This window comes from Passer domesticus, chromosome 8 (genome assembly GCF_036417665.1).
Source record: "Passer domesticus isolate bPasDom1 chromosome 8, bPasDom1.hap1, whole genome shotgun sequence".
Taxonomy (NCBI): Eukaryota; Metazoa; Chordata; class Aves; order Passeriformes; family Passeridae; genus Passer; species Passer domesticus.
The window spans coordinates 48157489-48178387 of NC_087481.1; the positions used below are offsets into that span (position 1 = coordinate 48157489).

The 20899-nt window shown below is 41.0% G+C and overlaps 1 protein-coding gene across 3 annotated transcripts in view; it reads right to left on the bottom strand.

Moving 5' to 3' along the window:
* LOC135306784 (VPS10 domain-containing receptor SorCS1-like) overlaps nucleotides 1-20899 on the bottom strand; it is a 257644-nt gene that overhangs the window by 154157 nt on the left and 82588 nt on the right. The window lies entirely within an intron of this gene.

Below are 20899 nucleotides of genomic sequence, written 5' to 3' on the forward strand. Positions count from 1 at the left end.
AGGAGGCAAGAACAGGGGCAAGAGTTGAAATGTGCAGTTCAAGTGAGAGCAGACATTCAGGTATGCCCCAAACCTCCTTCCAGCACCATCTACACACACCCACCTTCACCACCTGCCACACTGCCAGAATTCTAATTTGTTGGGTAAAGGTCCTGTGGCAGGTGGAGCAAGACCAGACAACTGCGACCGATCCTTCTACGTCTTCACAGGTTAAATTCCTGCCAAAAATGTTCTGAATTTCCCTTTTCAATAGATGAGAACTGGAGGACTGTAAATACTAGAAAAAAGCATCTGTGATTTTTCACTGCTTCAGAATAAAGTTCCCTGTTCAGCTCGTCTAATTTTTGGGTGAATAAGGCACCTTAACCTTCACATCATGTATGGGTTTTTCTGTCTCCATCCTCTTCCCCCTGTTTTAAAATTTATGGTTGCCATTTAGGCTGATTTCAATTTCCATTAATAATATGTGCAACTGATGTACATTTAAGTGATTTTAATCACGTTGTAGTGACAGGTTTAGCTTAAAGCAGGGCTTCACTTAGAACTATCAAGTAAATTTCTCTTGAAAAGGTCAGTTTAACATTTAACAGGAGGGCCCATTCCAGACAAATTAGAATTTGCTCCACTTGCTTCAACTGCAAACACATTCCAGGCTGGCTTCAAGAGAGGCATGTCAAGCAAGAGAGAAAAGTGTCAGGCACCCAAGAGAGAAGTTTCACTGATGCCTCTCCTCAGCCAGCCCAAGGACTGCTCAGACACGTGGGCAAAACTGAACTATTCCTGCCCCACTGTTTGAGATCTGGGGCCAGAGCATCCCACAGAAAGCAGGGAAGGCAGAGCTGGGGCAGTTTGGCCCAGCCCCTGAAAAGTCAGATTTCTTATTTCTAATTGCTGCAGCGACAGGAATGCAGTGGGAGCAGCTTTCTGTGTGAGAGAAGGATTATTGGGTGTGCATCCCAATATTGTTATTGTTCCTGTGCCTGCCAGAGACATTTGGGCTTTCCAGGGGAGCAGCACAAAAGCAGAGAGGCAACACCTGTAATGCTGCCTCAGTGACACTCTCAGCAGTAGCCATTTCTATGCATGCTGCTACTGGTGGCAGCTGGAATCATCACAAATGAAAACCAGAAATAAGCTCATGCTTCTAGCACATGAATCCTTGAACCAGAACCTCTAGAGAACACAGTGACATCAGATCTTGTGGTACCCCTACATTGTTGATGTTTACAACAGTAAAGCAGAGCCTGTAACCTCCTGTTCCTGTAAGCATCCATACAAGAATGTAATATGTCCTAGTAGGTCTTTTTCATTGAAAATAAATTTTCCCTAAGGATGTTCTCCATCAGGTGACAGTTTCTGAATAAAATCAAAATATCCTCCAGGGATCTGTCCAACCTTTCTAGTACCTGCTGAATGACATCATCCATTTAGTGACAGGTTTCACAGTCTATTTTACTATCAGGTTTTACTAGTTTCAAAAATGCAAAATTCCTCATAAAACAGAAATTCTGTTTGTCTAGACAGTCAAGTAAGTTTGTCCAGACAGCTAAGTAAGTTCATTGTGGTGTAAGTTTCCCTGACAACTCCCAAGTTCTTCAGGAGTCCTGGAGAAGCCTCAAAGAATATTTTTTGACATTTGTGCTGTCACACTTTCTGAACATTTTTCATTACTTCACAGGTTTGTGTTTCTGCCTAGAAAGAGTGGTTGGGGGGGGAAAAAAAAGCAAACCCAACAAAAGTAACAAAACCCAATAAAACCACAATAAAATAAAAAACAAAGCCACATACACACAAACACAGTGTTTGAAAATTCAGGGATAAAACTGAAATTTAATTCATTCGCAGGGCCACTTGGAAATGCTTCAGACATGTTTCCACTTTAGAAAATGCCAACCTGCCAAAGCAAATGTTTTCCTGAATGGAATTTCCTTGCAGATCATCAGAAGGAGCAGATTTTTTTTTAGTTCTGAGATACCAGAGGTCCAGGTTTTGTTGGAAAGAGAGGACAGCACTCAGCAGAACAGTCAGCTAAAGCACTGATGCATCTGTAGCTGTCTAAGCATTAGAACAACAGCTGGGGCTGTTTCTGCAGCAACCACCAGTACACTGAAATTAGCTCCACGCAAATCCTCCTTTAGAGCAAGGCAAACACTGAGATGCAGCCATTCTCAAATAATACAAAATTTCAATTTAGGAGCATCCTCCATCTGAAGAGAGCTCTCTCTGCCGCTGTACTACTAATTATTGTGGGGTAGTGCTCTCCTTCACCCCTTTGAACTCTGCTTGTGTGTAGGACAGAGAAAGATGTTTAATAATGCAACCATACTCATGATTATGGAGAAGAGTAATAGATTCACCAGCAATTTGACTAATCAAGCTGACAAAGTGATTGGGTTCAAAAAGAGAAAGACTCTCCCAGCAGCAGTTCATTAAAATAGAAATGAAATTCTGCACATTTCCAGTGTAGCAAAATTTACTGGTTCAAAAGAGGGAAGAAAAAGGAATAACCTGGATAATCTCAACTACCAGCAAGAAAAATCAGGTAGAGAGTGCAGCTGAGACTGGATTGGCTCTTTGAACTTCATTACAGACAATGAGCAAACAAAATGTGCAGAGGAGGTTCTGCAAGGAAGGCCCTTGCACCTAGAACCAGTTATGTCAGGTGATTGTAAACCATGGTTCAATGTGACAATAGAGACAACTGTGCTCTGAGGGAGGACCATGACAAACCTCAGAAAGTAAGCCAGAGTTTTTTATGAGAAATGTGTGTTTGCAAGAAAAACTAAAGCTGCTGTGAAAATGGAAAGCTGACTCATCTGCACACAGCACAGCAGTGGTCCCATGAAGTTATCAACACTGTGTGAGGTTGCTGAGAGTCAAGGAACTCAGCCTGGGTGGCAGTGTGAGAATATATTAAAATAAGTGTCTTTTTGTGAGAATGTTTTATTTATGAGAGTAGAGCAGAACTGTGGAAGAGAATGAAATAAAATTCCTTTGATTTTATTTAGCATCTTACTTCATGTTAAAACTTAATGGGAAAAATTCTGAAGTTATTAACAGTTAAAAAACTAAGTTTTATTGGATTCCTGAGCTGCTAACAGTTTTTATACAGGACATTTCAAAATGGTGTAAAATAAGAGATAGATGGGATAAGCTGCTCCTGAAGAGAATGAAGGAAACAAGAAAACATGGCTCAGGCAAAGCTACCTCTTAAGTGGCCCTTAAGGACCATTAAGGGACATTGACAGAATGAGGCAGAGGAAGGGCTTTAACCTGCAGGAGGGGAAGCAATCCTGTCTGCAGAAGAAATGTGTTACAGCCCAAACTAGTTCAAACCACCCAGAAAATCCATCCAAGTGGGACAAACAATCCCAAACCCTGTAAACACGTAGCCAGAAAAGAAGGTACTGGTGTTCCAAGACTGGCTTGAATGCTTGGTCACTGATGCAGGGCAGCAGAAGAGGGAACCTGAGGGTGGGAGAGAAACTGCACACTCCAAAATTCCTTGTGGCAACAGCAGACACTGAATCCCTTGCTACCAAAAAAAGAAAATCACTCTGAACTCTTCTACCTTTGCATATGCCAGATACACTCTTCATCCCAGTGGTGTACAGGCACCAAAAGAAAAGAGCATATGTTACCAAATTTCTTCAGCCCTGTTGAAAAGCACAGAAAAGCAGCTTCATTTAGGCCCTGACTCAGGAACATAACCAAATCCTGCAGAACAGATGGAACCACCAATTCTGGGAGTTCTTATTGGTCAGGAAGTGGAAATAAGGCCAATCTTGGCACTGTGAAACACTGGTAGTCCCACTTTCACATTCCAGGTATTTACAGTTCTTTGGGAAATTTCTGTGGATTAGATCCCAGTTCTTTATTAAGTTTCTATTCCCAAGGAAGGAGATATTTAACTGAAGCCTCTATTCCTAAATAGGATGTTGCTCAACTATCCAAGAAAAAAATGGACAGCCAAGGTAAAATGCCTGTTGTCACTTTTTTTTTTTTGTCTGAGCATGAACTGATTGAGCTCAAATGTATTTTCTGAGAGCTGTGCAAAGGTGAGCAGGTAAAGGAATCTTCTTCTACAGAGAAACAGAGGGTGACAAGTGGACAACTCTAGTGATTGTACTGCCACTCCTGAAACATGAGACTTTTACTGCCTCCATTAATTAAGGCTGTTGAGCTAGATCAGAGGCTGATCAGTCTTCAACCTCTTGTGCATAATTATTAACTCCTAGCTCACCTTAATAAAACCTTGAACCAAACATCTCCTTTGGGTACTCGGAGAAGGAGAAACCAACTCAGCTAATTAGACAGAGTTGTCACAGCAGCTAATCAGCACACCTACATTCAGCCCAGTGATTGGTACCAGCTGGGGAATCATTTCAAAATTTACCAGGGAATTAAGAAAGCACACCTTTGGGACCTGCTGGAATAGAAGTCTTCGGCTGACAGAGCAAAAAAAGATGCAGGAGATGAAGCAGCAGCTAAAAGTAAAGTTTGCTTTAGAGAATCAGGAGTGAAATCAGGTAAAACACACAAGTGATTCTTGTGGCAATTGATAGATCATCTGATCTGCAGTGCTGGTGGGCAACGGAGCAGTAGTCTACTTTAGGGGAAGCACTAGTAAGAAAGCATCATAAATTAATCCCAGCCAGTCAGCCTGGAGTGCAGCAAATGACAGCACTGGAACACAAACAGTAAGTAAATCACATCTACCCCTGCCCGAGGACTGGGTCTGGATCTCTGTTCTCTACCTCCAGACAAACCCAGTCCTAGTCTATTATTTCAATTAATGGAACAGTCTTTTTATACTGAATGAAGATATTATTACTTGTCTGCTCCATGACTCTGACAGAAAGGCAACAGTAACAGTGGATCTTCCTTGCTGTACCACTGGGCATTAACTCAGCTGACAGTGCTGACAAGTCCTGTCCGATTTACAGGCTGCTAAGTTCAGCTCCTCGAGTGCAACCACCTCATTTTTGCAGGACTCTGTCAATACAAGAGCTATGCTGCCAGCCCTGTTCCTTCAAAGAATCTAGGCCTCTTGGCAGTTTATCCTTTTTTTTTTTTCTTTGGCATTTAGACGTTACAGAGTGATATTTTCAGATATAGCTGAGGTTCTGAACAGACTGTCCTGTGAGCTCTGTAAATCAGGAGCAGCAAGCTTGGGCCTTCTGGCAGGACCACTGCCAGCTCCTGATGTGAGCAGATGAGATTTGTCTGCCACAGGTCTCTGCCACAGCTGTGCAGCACTGTTAGAGGCACACACTGGGCACAGCTGGTGCCACAAAACAGGGCCACCACCTGCAGCCACTCCACAGAACCACAGATGAGGAGAGGCCGTGGCACCCTCTGCAGAGAAACAGGAGCTAAGCTTGGTCAGGAAAGTCTAACAGCTCCTGTGGGATGACTAACAATTTTTTTTTCCCTGTTTTGTCTCCCAGAGAGAGTACAGTGACCCCAAACACCTAACAAGGACAACAGCCTTAGCTGGCCATTGATCACCCCCACCTATTTGATCCTCAGACAAATTTTTCCTTAAAGTTTACCTCTGCCTTAACATCTCTGATTCCTTGGATGATAATCCTGTTCATACTGTTGAGGCAACTGAGTTTGACTCTTCATAGGGCCCTCTAAGTTCACTAATCTCTGTTATTAACTTTAGCACCTATTCACACTGCAAATCTCTCCTAGAAATAGGATTTGAACACCAGAAGGTGTAAATTCCTCCAAGAATTAGGGCAGCAACCTGAGAGTCACTGCCTGATGTGCCAGCAACACTTCCTTCCCCACTGCACTGGGCTCACCCATGTGCTGTATCCACCCAAATCCCAGGATACTCAGCTGGAACAGCCACAGTGCAAGGACTGTGTTCAAGGGTGGTACCTTACTGGTTGGTGCCCAAACAAACAGAAAGGAGCCATTTTACAAAGACTGATTTAAAAGAACTTTGGTTCTTATGGACACTAGAGAAAAGACAAAACAAATCAGACAACAAAAATTCTGTCTTTTTGGATAGGTAATGAGCCTAACCTAAAACTTACTGAAATCTGCACAAGCCTTTCCACAGACTTAATGATATTTTACAGGAGAATCTGTGTAATTACCCTATGTAATTACATAAAAGCCTGCTAGAGTTTTAGTGATTGAGAAGACAAATGTTCATGACATCTGCATTCAGGAAATTTCTGGACTGTAGTGTGATGTTCCAGAAAAAAATATAAATATATTACTTAGCTTTCAGAGCAAGACATAAAGCTTCTTAAAACTAACAAAGAAAATATCAGAAGCAGGGATGCCAGAGAATTAACAGTTTAGAAAGAAAAGGAAGGGACAGGATGTGGGAGAACAGGAGGACAATGCCCAGTGGGACATTAAGACATGCACATGATCCCTGTCAAGTGTAGGCCAAATACACATGTAAATTAAAGCTCTGAGGAATCTGAGATGTTGCTGATTCACTCAGCATCCTCCACCCCTTCCTGGATGAATTTGAGCTCATTAGGTGCAGCTGGAAGACATCAGCTCCCATGAGAAATAAATTGGGTGCCAAAATGAATGGAATCATGGAGGCAGATTTAGACCATGTGTGTATCTTCTCTATGTGCCAAGCTGAGGTTTGGCCTTTTTGTGTTTTCTAAATTAAGAAAAAGCCCACCACCAAAACCAGAGCCCCAAAGTTGCTAACACAGGTGTCAGTGGTCAGTCTTCATGTGACAGGGGGAATTTCTGTGTAAGGGCAGATGGACAGGGTGAGTTGGTATCATCCCATGCCAGGCATTACCTGCATTACCTGAGAACAATGCTGGCAATAACCACGATTCCCCTTCTCCCAAACTTTCCAGCAGTGAAAAGCTATTTTGCAGCCGGTAGAAGCTGACTCATCCCATCAGATGGTGAACTTCCAGACCTCACAGAAGCTAATGCTGCCTTTCAGATTTCATTCTCACAAAAGAGAAGACACAGCTTACTAGAATTTTAATTTACTCTGCTTTTTCCTTTCTGACCAAGACCTCTACAGGTACATTTGGAGTGGCTTTTTCTATCTTGAAGCTAGATTCAATTCTCTACATCATGTTCAACCAGAAGAAGGCAGAGAAGCCACTAAATTCTTTCAGAAAATTCAAGAAGCCAATAATGCCCCATTGTAGGTTTAGGCCCACAAATTAAATATGAGTAACTGATGTTTTTCATCAGTTTGTTTTCATTCCAAACAACTGGGTCTTAGGAGTCAAGGCTGTTGCCACTTCTCTGAGGAACAAAGTATTTCTGAGGTGGTAGAGACAATCTGTCCAGCCTGCAAGCAATACAGAGGTGAAGATCATCCAAAACCATCACTCTTTTAGCCTTCCATTCTCTAGTAAGAAGCATGATACAAACGTACAACAGGACGAGTTTACAGACCAGAATTTTTTTTAACTACAGAATGGAGCTTTCTGAAGTTTCCCTTTTTACTTTCTTTATTCATTGAAAGGATAAAGCAATGTTTAAGGAGCAATCAATAGAACTCAAGAACACTCTGTTCTCCAGCTGCTCTATGACGCTCCTTGCCCTAAAGGCTACACACAAGTGAAATTTTGTATCATTTACTACTTTGTCACTTTCACTCTCCAACATGCTGTGTGGCCAGTTCATTTAGAAGACAAAAAAGAGCTGGGTGAGTTTGCCTTCATCACACAGTAAGATTCCAAAAATATAAAGAGGTGTAGGAAAAAGAAACTGCATAGCTAAAGGCACAGAAAAACCTCCTCCTTCTCAAGCTCTAATTCAGGTCTCTGCAGCTGACAGAGGCCAACAACCACTGGGTGCTTTTCAGCTGCCCATCCTCCTGGATGTAAAAGATTGTATTGGTTCAAATGATGGATACAGGCTGAGAAAAACAAATAAACCTTACAGATACACCCACCAAGGGCTACTAAATACCTCCACTAAACACTTCTGGTGCTTTAAAAAGTGGTGGAGGCAGAAGTCAGTATAAGCTGAAAGGCTACATCAAAAAAAGTAACACACATGGCTTGGCCTTGTTCTTCCACCCTTGTCACCTTTACCACCTGCAGGTTTCACAGTGAAGATACTGGATCAAGTGGATCCTTGGTTCAGTCCAAAACACCCCTCAGCACAGCTGCAGTGGATCTTCCTTGTTCAATGATCAATTCTTAATGACTTGATGGAATTATTTATAATAAAAAAGGCTAGAGTGATAGATATTATAACAGAAGTAAATAGCCTCACACATTCCCTCAGTTAAATGAGACACACTTGGATTATGGATTTGGTTTGGGGGTAAAATGCAACATGCAGCTTGTCTGCATAAAAACACTAGATCTTTCATTTTTTTTCAAAACCAAACTGAAAACCACATTTTTTCCCTTTTCTGTAGAGCACTGATCAGCATTTCAGGAGTTACTATGCATTAGGGATAATCCACAAATATAAATGAGGCTATTATATCTCTATACATGTTCTGTTCATGCAATTTCAATAGGAATTCTGCAAATTAACAAGCCCTGTTTACTCAGAGCTTTATTACATCTTCTTTCTAAATCAATTCACTCAGCATGTTTCTTTTGAAACAAAAAATAGCAACTGAATGTAGGAGAAGCCAACTGCCAAGCCCAGTGTTTTCATAATTACGCTAATAGAGGGTCTGAAGAATGAATTTATACTTATTACAATACTGACCATTATTTTCTAATGGGACATAGAATAGATTTTACAGCTACACTAACTCTATTTCCACCCACCTTTTCTGTTTATTTTGCTTTTTAATGATGTTAAAAAGCTAAGAGGTAATAGTAGCCATCAAAGTAATATCAATAGTAAGGAGAAAAGCCTAACAAGGAGGGTGATGCTGCTTTTATATCACTGGACAGAAGTAATTTCTGGAGCTTATGGGAAGTGGTGCTGTTTGACTTAGCTCAGTGAATTAACACCAGCTTCTACAAGCAGAAGGGCTGAGTCCTCACACAACCCTTCTCATCTTAACCAGGTCGAATCCTCTTTGGTCCAAAAATCAGATTTCCTCCCCATCTCTCATCGGTATTTGTCATCCTTTACCTATCTGCATAATCATCTGGCCACCTTATTCTACCATTCATATTTTCTTCCCTTTGTTATACCTCCCAAGTCACTATTCTAATAAACAGGCACCAAACTTGATTCAGTTGCAATTTTATGCATTTGCTCTATCCATGACCTTAGAAGAATGTTTCTGGTCTGTTTAATTTTATGGCTATTCTTTAATTCAAATCGACATTTCAGTTAGTCACTTTAATTTTTGCCCAGAAATCCCATTTTGGGAAGAGTTTTATTGAAATTTGTGTGCTGTCCTAAAAATCTTTACATGCCAAGTCAGTATCTTAAACATTTCAAAGTTCTAATTTCTTCAAAAATTCCGCTCCTGGCTCGTTAGCTTATAGAGTCATTGATCAGATCAATGCATTTCTTTTCACAGTGGGACATGAAGTCCAATTTGTTGCCTATTACACACTTTCTCCATGCTCTAAGTAGATATTACACAGCCCTAAAAGTTCAGCCTTGAGCCCCTGTCCTACTATTATTCTCTGTTGAACTGAAATATATTTTTTAAAGTGATCTCAGTTCACTAATCCATTTGCCCACTGTGACTACTTCAGGTCTTATTTTGATTCACTACCTCACCTGTCTCAAAACTTGGAAATTATACCAGATTTATCACCAGACTAATGGCAAAGAGGCCCTATATCACTGCACCTACAGCTAACCTTCCTGAATGTCATTAGAAATACCTTGCCAGGAGAGGATTCCTTGCACATGACTTCTGGTTCTCAAGAATTTTCTGATTCTGGATTATGCCTGGCCAAATATTTCACTACCAAACAGCCACAAACCCATACAGCACCAGCATGCCAATCTCCAAACCCCAGCCAGTATCCTGTTCCCTGAATCATGCAGCTCTCTCATATCACAGTAAGTTCATTCATACTCCTGCTCACTCAGATCACAAACTGGGCTGATTAACGCACAAAGAAACACTAAATAAGAAGTAGAATCCCTGTTCTGAATCCAGGGTCCTTTTGCTCCAATCAAACAAATTACTGTGCTGAGGAAGAAAAGTCAGGAGATTGAAAATAACTCCTCCAAGTCTCTCTTAAGGCAGCATTTGGCTTCCAAATGCTGTTGTGCATCATCTTAATAAAGCACTTAGGGAAATAAATCATAGGCCATTAAAACACTCGTGACATCACAGTTGCTTCTTTGAGTAACATCCACATCTTGAATTTACAATACACGTGTGCTGAGTAGCTGGTGGAGTGTAAAGAAAAAAATTTTAAAAAGCGTATTGGCTTCTTCCTTCTTTGGCTCCCTTACCAGAGATAAAGTCGACTGGGATTGTAATGTGCTTTTCTTACAAAAGAGTTAGCATTGTGAAAGCTGTTAACATACAGGGAGAGATTACAAAGAATAAGACCATTTACCTTTGAAAAGGGAACACTTAGAAGGAAAATTTACTGAGGTCTCTGAGTTTCTTCTTACTACCTTCACCGTGACTAGCCTCTAAATTTTATGCTGCCTCATAACAAGAGAGCACATCCTCACTCGAGCATTGGCAGGGAAGTGAAGAGAAATTATATTTCCACAATGCCTGTAGTCAGCGCACACTGCTCACAGCCAAAGGAGGTCAGAGTCCCTGCAAGCCACAGATGTGCTCACTGGAAAGGGCCAACAGCCTATAATTGAGATAACTTACATTTTTAACTAGATAATAATGTCATATGGCAAGTCATCAAAGCTCATGTTTTGGGGCATAAGCTGATTGCTGTAGCAGTCAAGGAAGAAAAGTTATCTCAAAGGTAGTAGGTTTCTTATTGAACGTTTAACACTGCTAATAGCTGTCATTTATTGGACACTGCTGGAGGCAGGCTAGGAAAAAAAAACAACTTGAAAACTCTAGCAAGGAAAGCTCATTTTGAGGAAGAACTGTGAAAAACCTGCACATTCTTACCTACTCCACAGAATGTCATTGCTTTCACTTAGGCAGCCCCACCATGGAGTAAGGAGGAAAATAAAGGCTCTAGTTCTGCCTCCCTCACCTCACAGAAAACAGAAGAACAGAGGAACTGAAAAGTTACAAATACAATTAGAAAAAAAAAAAAAAAAGCTTTTTTCATCTTTTCATAAAGAAAATAAAAATTTCATGTTGCTGCTACCTCTAGTGCTTTTCCCAGCACTGGCATACAGTGTGTGGTCATAAAACATCTGTGGTGTTTAATCTCCTTGCAAGGAGTTTAAAAGGAACGGGTTTGGTTTTCATTTCTTATTCTTTTGCAGGGATCAAAATCCAAACTAACAATATAACACACTGGCCCAAAGATGACAATCCCCCCTGCCTGCAAAGACACACGAGTTTATGCATGATTCTGTTAGGCAGTGGAAGAGAATATATCAGGCAGTGGAAGAGAATATATCAGGCTTGGTAAATCATAGATCAGATCTCTGCTAGGCTTCAGCCATGGACAGAGACTGTAAGTTTATGTAGGATTCTCCATTCTCACTCTTCCAAGGCTGGATTTTATTAACCAGTTTAATCCAAAGCCCTCAGATCACGTAGATGGGCAGGTAACCTTATTACCCACACACGCAGCAGTGAAGAAAAAAAAAAAAGCTGGATGCCTAAAGCTGGATGTAGGAAGGCCAGGACTCAGAGCTGTCCTTCTCATTCCACTGCTCTAAACACTGGAGAAATAAAGGAGACTAAAAATGTGTCGTTTACAGGCTCCTAAATTGATCTTTTGGAGCTGACAATGTAAACACTCAAACTATCAGTAAGAAAACAGTGACTTGTTGGTAAAGCAGAATGGGAGCTTAGAGCTGCCTAAAAATTCCTTTTATCTTGTTGTATAACAGAAGGGTAATTAAACAGACAGTTGTTCTGGCCTCCTATTTCCCTTTCAGGTTATTTGAAAAAGGTTTTCTTTTCAAATACAAAAAGACAATGTTGGCCTGATTTTGACTGCATCCCTTTGTCCCCAGAGGTTACAGGGCCCATCAGACTGGCAGCTGAATATGCTGTGCAGATTATAAAGCCAGCAGTTTAACAAAAATCTCTCAGCAGCTCAAAACAGGCAGCCAGGGCCTGCTGGGCCTGACTATTAGTAAGTGACAAGGAATCTGCCATCTCTTCAGTCTCTGTGTCCTTCCCACCCAGCTTTGCTTCCCCCTAAATATAAAGGAAATACCCAGCTCCCCATTAACTCTGAGGGGGTGTCTCATTTATTCTTGTTCTGCCAGAGAAGAGAGAGCATCTTTGTAGCACTGCAACTATGAAAGAGGAAAAAAACTCTAATTTTATCAAAAGCAAACACTAACAGAAGTTCAGTAAAAGTACTGTTTGGGGCTTCTTTTTAATGCTGGACAGTGTAATCATACAAGCCATCAGCCAGCATTCAGCTGGTTTTCAGGAAAGCAGGTCCAGGTTTCTGCTTGGCCTGACCAGAGCTGAACCTTAGCCTTTGGTATGACAAAGAGGTACCTACATGCTCAGTTCACTGAGGAACCATTGCATTTTTATTCCACTTCCATCCTGTCCTGATTTGTCATCACAGCTAAGATACTTCAAGCAATTAAGAAAAAAGCTCTAAGGAACTAAGTGTGAAGAGTCTGTGTTTGGGCTTTCCCATCTGTACAGCAATTGAAGCTATTCAATTCTCTCTTCACTGTGTGAAAACCAGGAACTGGGGCTTTCTCCTACCACAGAAAAGCAGAGATTCTGAGCAACCACCCAACTCCAGCAGCTCAGGCTTGAAGGAAAACCAGAAGAAAATTAATGAGAACACTGACACAGATATGTACATAGCCATAAAATACAGCAGTAAAAGTACATTAGTAGAATGAACAACACTCTTTTTGCAAAAAAAATTGCCTTGGAGAAAGATCAGATATCAGTCTCTATCTCCTCATGAAGCAATTTAATGCACAATACATGTGGTGTTTCTGAATTTCTGTTCCTTTTCCACTCAGCTACTCTCATAGATACTCCCACCTATCTAGATTGCAGGATCATTGAAAAGAGATTTTATCTTCACACCCAGCTACACAGCACACACTACAGTGGATGCTAGGGAAATTCACACAAGTTCCTTGCAGAAGAAACTCATTTGAAGGATAGGGGGAAATGGGTGAAAAGAAATGGCTTTTTACCTCCCACTGGCAAAGCACAGTATCAGTTTAGAGCACATTACAAGTCATGTTCATAATCAGGAGGATACATCTTCCTCTGCCTCTTAATGCATCTCACCAGTGAAATGACTTGGCATAACAGCAGCAGGAAGCTGCCAGCCAGGAGAGAAAAGTTCCTGAATTCCCCCATGTCTCCTCCTACATAAGGGGAACTCAAGCTGCAAATTAATTCCTTGCTCACCAGAAACTGAGTCTCCCCCAGGCTGTCCCTGTCACACAAGCACAAACTTTCCCAGTGCTGAGCACACACAGGCCCTCATCAAATGGTACAGCCTAATGACAAGGGCAAAGTGACCCTTCCTTGCCCGAGCCAGTCCAGTGACCTGCACAATATCCACCAACAATCCTGTGCACACACAGATCTGAGTCTCAACCGGCAGCTTCAGCCTTCCTAAAGAACTCTGTGCCTTCCTACTGAACAGCTCATGCCTTGATGTCCTACTTTACACAAAAAACCCACTCCATAAGCACAGCAGCCACTGTCGCAGGAACCACTGGCAGCATCAGACTCAAAAGCCAGCTTTGCTACCATTGTTGAAGGCATTAATTGAAGAATTGTGAGATTTATTTGGGCTTTTCCATTTCGACCAATTATTATTTGGTAGGTTAGAGAAATCGGGAAAAAAAGGATAGTTCCAAGTAAGCCACTATGTTTCAGGATAAATGGTAGTCAGTTTATTCTGCACAACAAACACATCATTGATACATATTTAAATATACAATTTTACAGCACATCTTTTCCCGGTGCTTCACTAAGTCCTCCAAGAAAGACCTAATGACACATGCCTGGCTCCTTCTGCAGTAACAATAAGCTCTGACTGTTTGCCTGGATAATTCCTGAGGTGCAGATACAAAAATATTTGGGACCTGGATCTGAAAACCTTAGAGTTTAGATCTCAAGCTTATATAATGCTTTCAACTGAAGCATCTCACTGTTAACCCAAGCTCAGCCCCAAATATACTCTTTCCTTTTGGTGATCAGAAGTAGATACACCCCCCTGAAGAGATGAGTACAATTTTAGCCAGCTCTGCAAAATGACTGCATAGAGATATGACAGGAATGGAAACACCAGAACACAAAGGGTGTTTTACTTTGTGTTTATGAACTGGTAAGTACTGTGTGGTTTGTCTTTCCCCCTAGACATCAGCTCCAGTCTAGCTTGTCTGCAGTTATTACACAGCCACAGCAGACGGATGAACCCTGTGGACCAGAACCAGAGATATTTCTGTTATGTTTTACTAACATCATTTGAGCAAACAGGTACAGCCTAGGAAGCAGATATGGAAGTTCATCATCTAATTTGCAGGGTAAGAATGACAAAGTATATGGAAACACTTTATGCCTTTTAAGTGGCATGAACGTGGTGCACTTGTTATTTACAGTATATTGCTAATATATGTCAGCATTAATATTCATTATCTTGATTTACATGTTTCTTTCATGCAGAAAATGGATTTGGATTCTTTCTGATTTACTTGATAACACTCCTACATTTCATGACTGGCTGCAACAGAGAACACATTTTTAATAGGCTTAATAAATTTACATCATCATTAGTGCTGAATATTTTATCCTCACAGACCAGGGAGTGAGAAGCACATCACTAAATTCTCAACTGAATCTGATCCTTCATAATATCAGAGTATGACTCTTCAAGATAATTCAAAGCAGAACTTACATGAGATTGATTAGACAAACACACATGATATGCCACAAAATGCAATGGTTTCACCAGCCTTATTCTTTAGGGAATGTAAAACTGGTAAAATTCAATAAAACCTAAGTTTCCTGCTAAACTAAGCATCTGCTGTGGGTTGTTTCCTGGTAGAACATTTGGGGGGGGGTTTGGGTGCACTTTTTTTTTATTGGTTGGTAGGTATCCCTCCCCACCCTTCATCTTTATTGGAGCTGGTTTTGATAACAAAAAGAACATCCAAGGAAACTTTGGCGGCCAAGTAGAAGAGTGGACTGTGCTAGAACTTTTTATTGCTCTTAGTCACCAGGGTAAAATGAGCCCGCTTAGGTACAAAAATTGATCCTTCTAGAAGCTGTTAGGTCCCTAGGGGTCCTGATGGCTGAACAGAGTGTCCCCACACACAGGAAAAAGGCTGCACTGAGCTCCACACACAGGGCATAAAGATTCATGTTCCAAGGCCCCTTGCAGTGCAGGCAGATCTCCCACTGTGATCAAACCATAAAATGCTACTGCTGCCTACATGAACAGCTGAGTGTGCAAACCCATTCTTCCCTCTCCCAGAAACCCTCCAGCATCTATACACAGACCAGCCAGAGGTTCCTACGTCTGCAGGGGAGAAAATGGAAAAAGGATTAAAGCAAAGACACAAGGAAATGTCATTGTTACAATGTCACTAAAGGCCCATGGGAGATAATGTAGCAGCATTTATCAAGCTCTGATATTCATTTAAGAAAAGTGACTTACACTGAGCAACTGGGACACTGTATTTATAGATAAAAGCCTTTCAAATAGTTCTTTTCAAGTTCCTTTTCCCCACAAAACTGCTGGCTAAAATGTGCTTAATGAGACTTTCCTTCCCCTCGCTTTTTCAGCTCCTCTCATATGCATTTGCTTCTCCTACCTCCTACTTCAGCTAAAAGACCCTAATCTGCTGTTGCAGAGCACACTGTGTCACTAAGCCACACATTATGACCTTATTAGTGTGGCTTAGCAGGGAGAAGATAAATGTGAGTTGAAAACATTCAATCTGCAAAACAGAAGTAAAGAAGCTGCATAAAAGGTCCAGGAGAACGATAAATACAATAAAAGACATAACCTAGAAATCCCCCATAAAGGAAGTAAGCAAATACAGACAAACTTTCAAGTCTCCTGTTCCAAAAACTCTCTAGTCCAGAGAAGAAAATCTCCACAAATGCATCGACAGTTGTGGGTGGTTATGGTTTTCATCTGCAGAGAGGGAAAGGAGCCAGGAAACTGAATGCAGAAACATCAGCATGGGAGGCTTCAAAACACCTGTGGTATTTAAAGACACAGGGCTGGGGTCAGCTCTGACTCCTCTCTGGATTACAACCCAAATTCCCTTCTTGACAGGACAGAGTTGTACCATGATGTGCAGTGATGGTGGTGGAAGGAATGGATAAGTAAACTGATGGAGGAGTTAAAATAGCAGTTCAAGGTTAAATAAAAGGGCCATATAAAAGCTAGAAACAGATCAATTTTTAGCTTTCCAAGAATAAAAAAAATTAGCAACTATAAACAACCCCCGCTTTACATATGGAAAATTAAATCTAGATCTACATGAGACATCAGTATTTTTCAGCATCCTTGAGATTTTGTTATGGCATATGTGCTGAAGCTTCCTTAATGCAGAAACTAGAAGCAGTAAAGGGCAGGAAGTGATAATCACTCTTGAACTGGGGAGTTCAGTGCTCAGGCAAAATGTTGGAGTGTCAAGATTATCATCAATAACTTTCAGAACTAACACAGCAACAGATTATGATGTAAAATATTCTTACACTAAGCAAATGCTACATCTTCCTAATTCCTGGCTGAAAAGGAAAGTTTAATTACTGTTATTTTTATACAAAGTTCCAGGAAATGACTCATTTCTGACCAAATGCAGAGCAGTAAGAAGGCAAAGAGGGGAATGGCAGCACTCATGGCTTGAGAGCCTCTCAAGGTCCTGAGGGAAAGTGTCACTCATGCACATCTTTCCAGAGCATCATATTTACACAAACAGGAAAAGATTAGTCCTCCCACAGCTGTCTACAGCTCATGGATACTGTGCACACAATTCTGACATTTTTATTTATTTGAAATGCAAGCTTATCTTACTCCAGTGGTAAAAACATCTTCTCCTAATTCTCACAGTTTAATCCGCTTTTTGATCTGAGAGATATCTACGGGAGGAAGAGAAATAAATCCAATATACTCAGTTAATTGCTCAGTGACAGATAATCTTTCCTTCTCCACTTTCTCTTCTATAAAAAGAATAACAAAAAGTAAATAAAAAGTTCTCAACTAAAACTGTGGAAAAAGTCTGCTGAGATGATAATGGTATAATTAAAGTCAGGCCCAGCCTGATGCAAAACTTCATTTATCATGTACAGAAGCAGCATCTCTCTTGCCATCCAAAGCTCAGTGCACACAGAACCTTAACAATCTAAAGATTATACAGATTCTTCCTGTCTCTTTTCTCTTACTGTATTTTCTCCCTTCATGTCTGTCACCAGTGGCCTTTTAATTTGTCGGTAGTTTTAGAAGGATGATCTCCAACCCTTAGTGCTGCAGCCAGTAAACTGGCTGAGAAATAAAGAAACTTAATCCTAGCAGGAAGTAATGTGTTTATAAAGAGGATAGATTGATATCCTGTAGGCAATGGCATAGTTGGGTTATAGGTGGTTACAGTCCCATCAGTAAGAATGCTTAAATCACCCAAATACACTTTGGAATTCCAGATGTACTTATAACCAGCTATTGCACAAATTACTGTGTCAGTAACATGCTTCTACAGCCCCTGATCACTCATCAGCCTCTGCAGAGCGCAGGAGGCAGAAGTGGAATTCCTCTGTCATGTATTCAAGACAGAATCCTCTTCAGTTGTGAGTACCTGCAGAACTACCTTTCCCCTCTATCCTTCAGAAACAGAACTCCTGATATCAGAAAGCAAACCAGACGTGAGATGATGTTCTCTTCCATTCCCCAGAATGAAACCCAGAGGCATGAAATACACTGCAAGATATGTTTCACACCTTCTCTCAAACCTATTTTTGTTCTATCCTTTTCAAAGAAGCAGGGAGATTTAAATTAACATGTCGCTTAAGCAGCCAGGAGGAGCAACAGCTAATAACCTCTTTCAGGTACACAGAAAAATAAGATATGCCCACCTTGCCATTCCTTTCCATCACATTAGGGACAGAGAAGCTGTCCTGGGATTTTGATAAGCATATTTACCAGTGAACTGAAGGCATGGCTGCATTGTAAGGGGGGATCTAACAGCAAAGCCAGACTCAGGACAGAGCACAGTGTAACCAGCACGGGCTTGCTTAAGGTAACAGGAGAGAGGAAAATCCAAGGAAGTGAACTGGCAGCTTCCAGAGCATTCATGAGCACTTAAGGGCCAACCACAAATAATGGAGCACTGCAAAGACAAGTGGGTTGATTGTGGTTCTCCAGCATTTCCCAGTGAAAAGCACTTCCCAGGGATTCTGGATGGTTGGCCATATAAATGCAATCAACTCCTGATAAGTGACATGTGCCAAGCTGAGGGGTTCAAAGTAAGACAAGTGGTTCCTCAAATAATTTCTGGAATTCCTTGTTCTAAGATGTCACAGGTACTAAAAATTTTAACACACTCCAAAAGATATTGAGAAGGTCAGCTCATGGAATATTAATCCTCTGGTATATACTAAAACAAAAAATTATTCAGCTCCTCATACACCTTACCCTGAAGGCTGAGGGTAATTTAAAACTTAAGAATGAATGCTACTATAATACAGAAAGGAAGATCAGATATGATAATCATTTTCATATGGTCTTGGTGCCAGCCTGTTTGGGGACATCATGTGGGAGCTGCACATGTCCTCAGCTTTGAGCCTCCCTGGGACCTGCAAAGCAGCTGCACAGCTCCTTACATCTCCTTCCAAGTCCTGTTTTCAACTCTTGTCCCTCTCGTGCTCTGCTTGCCAGAGGTAACAGAGACAGAAGTGACTAATGAATGTTTCCCCCAATTAATATTTTGACATCTGGTAGTCTTAGAAGCAGACCTGAAGAAAGCAGGCATAGATATTGGGAAGAATAAACAGGAAAAGCAGTGTGGTTTTTTTCATCCCTGTTCCTTGCCACCGGCTGATGTACTCTTGGGGAAGATCATACAAGAATCAAGAAACTGTAAAATCCCAGAATTAGAATCAGGCTAATTTTATGGAATACTAAGATCAGGAGTGTGTAATTACTGGTGCTAAATAGATTGAGAATTATTTTTCATAAAATACTCCAATTTTTATGTTTTATCAGGCAGTTTTTGGTGATAGAATCCCAGACTAGAGGAAACAATCATGCTATTTTTATGTTGTTAATCACATTCTGAGATTAGAACTGAGGTCAGGAAAAGTGCCCTGCACTCAGTCTAGGGCTGCAACACTGCTGGGGTCCCAGCTATCTGTTACATCCTCCAGTGACATCCACACAGTCCCTCCCTTCTTAATCAGGGCAAAATTTTATGCCATTGTGGAATGCTCCAGAGAAACCAGAAACAGAAAAGAGCACAAGGCCATCAGCACAATTTTGTGCTGCATTCATACATCTCATCAGGAACTGTGCCTTCCACTCTGATGTGGCTGTCCTGGTTTCAGTCAGAAAATAGTACCTCAACACAGTCCTGCATCACAGAAGCAGATCTTCAGCACTGTCAGCAATGGGGAAGGAGGTGCCTTTGCATGCTGAAATGCCATAACTTCAGCAATGACTGACAAAGGAGAGGTGAGTACTTCTCATGGTGAAATGGTTTAGGTAGTCAGAGAAAATGAAAATGTTTTTCGTATTTATGCATATTCTTTTTCAAAACCACTGAGAAATTAAACAATCTGGCACAAACTCCCTGTAGAAAAACATGGCCAAAACCACAGCCCTGAAAGACCCTTTAGGTGTGCATACACCATAGTAAAGACAAAGGAATAGAAAGTCATGGCAGCAAGGTGCATGAAAAGACTGATTAACCACCCATAATGGTATGAAAAACCATTTATTCAACCCCACAAAATACTCATTCTTATGAGCATCCCTGTTACTGTTACTCCTAGAAATTGTGTTTTTAAGGTTTTAGTCTGTTTGATTTTAGTTTTATTTTTTCAGGCCAGTGTGTGAAGCAATAGCCTGAGTTCAGAATGCACTTCGTGTCAATTCCCTTCCTCTATCATTCTATTAAAACCCACTCAGCTCCTCAGCAAAAACTTTATTTGTTCTACTTCTGCCCCAAAACTCTCCCTTACAAAAGAAAACCTCTTTCCTATATAAGTTTATCAAAACAAATTCACTCCAACAAGAGGTTTGAAATACCCCAAGTTTTCTTCTATCCTGCCAGCAGCCTATCCACCTTCATCAGTGACCTGCATATAAAACTCCTAAGCTTCCCACCAGAGTTTCATAGATGAAACTATGAGAAAACCACCCTTTCAGCTTATGGAAGTAGTACCAGGGCCACGTGAAAGAGGAAACAGCTCTTGGGTTAATTTTTCAGGGAAATAAAACCAGGCACCATCTGCTCACATTGAATCCAAATAACTGCCTTAAGAAACTGTTCATGGCCCAGCTCTTCCCTTTGGTTCACATAGTACATGGTATGCTTTTAAATAATGAAAGTCTCAAAACACTCCCTTATGAATTGGTTCACACAAGTGGAAATTAATTATCTAGTGCTAATCGCATCAGTTCTAATCAACAGACTAACACTCTAATCTATCACTCATAGGTGCTCCCCCAGCCTCAGCAACCCTGGCTTTTCTTAAGGATCATTTGGGCAGACCAGCCATGAGATCCTTCATTATAAACAAGAACTTTGGGCTGTTCAGTTGTCCCAAAAGTACACCAATTGATTGATTTCAATCTGAATAAGATGGGAAAGGTGAAATCAACAGACAGAATATCTGAGAAGTGCCTTATCTGGCTGAAACAAGACAATGAGACTTCAGCCTTTTTGT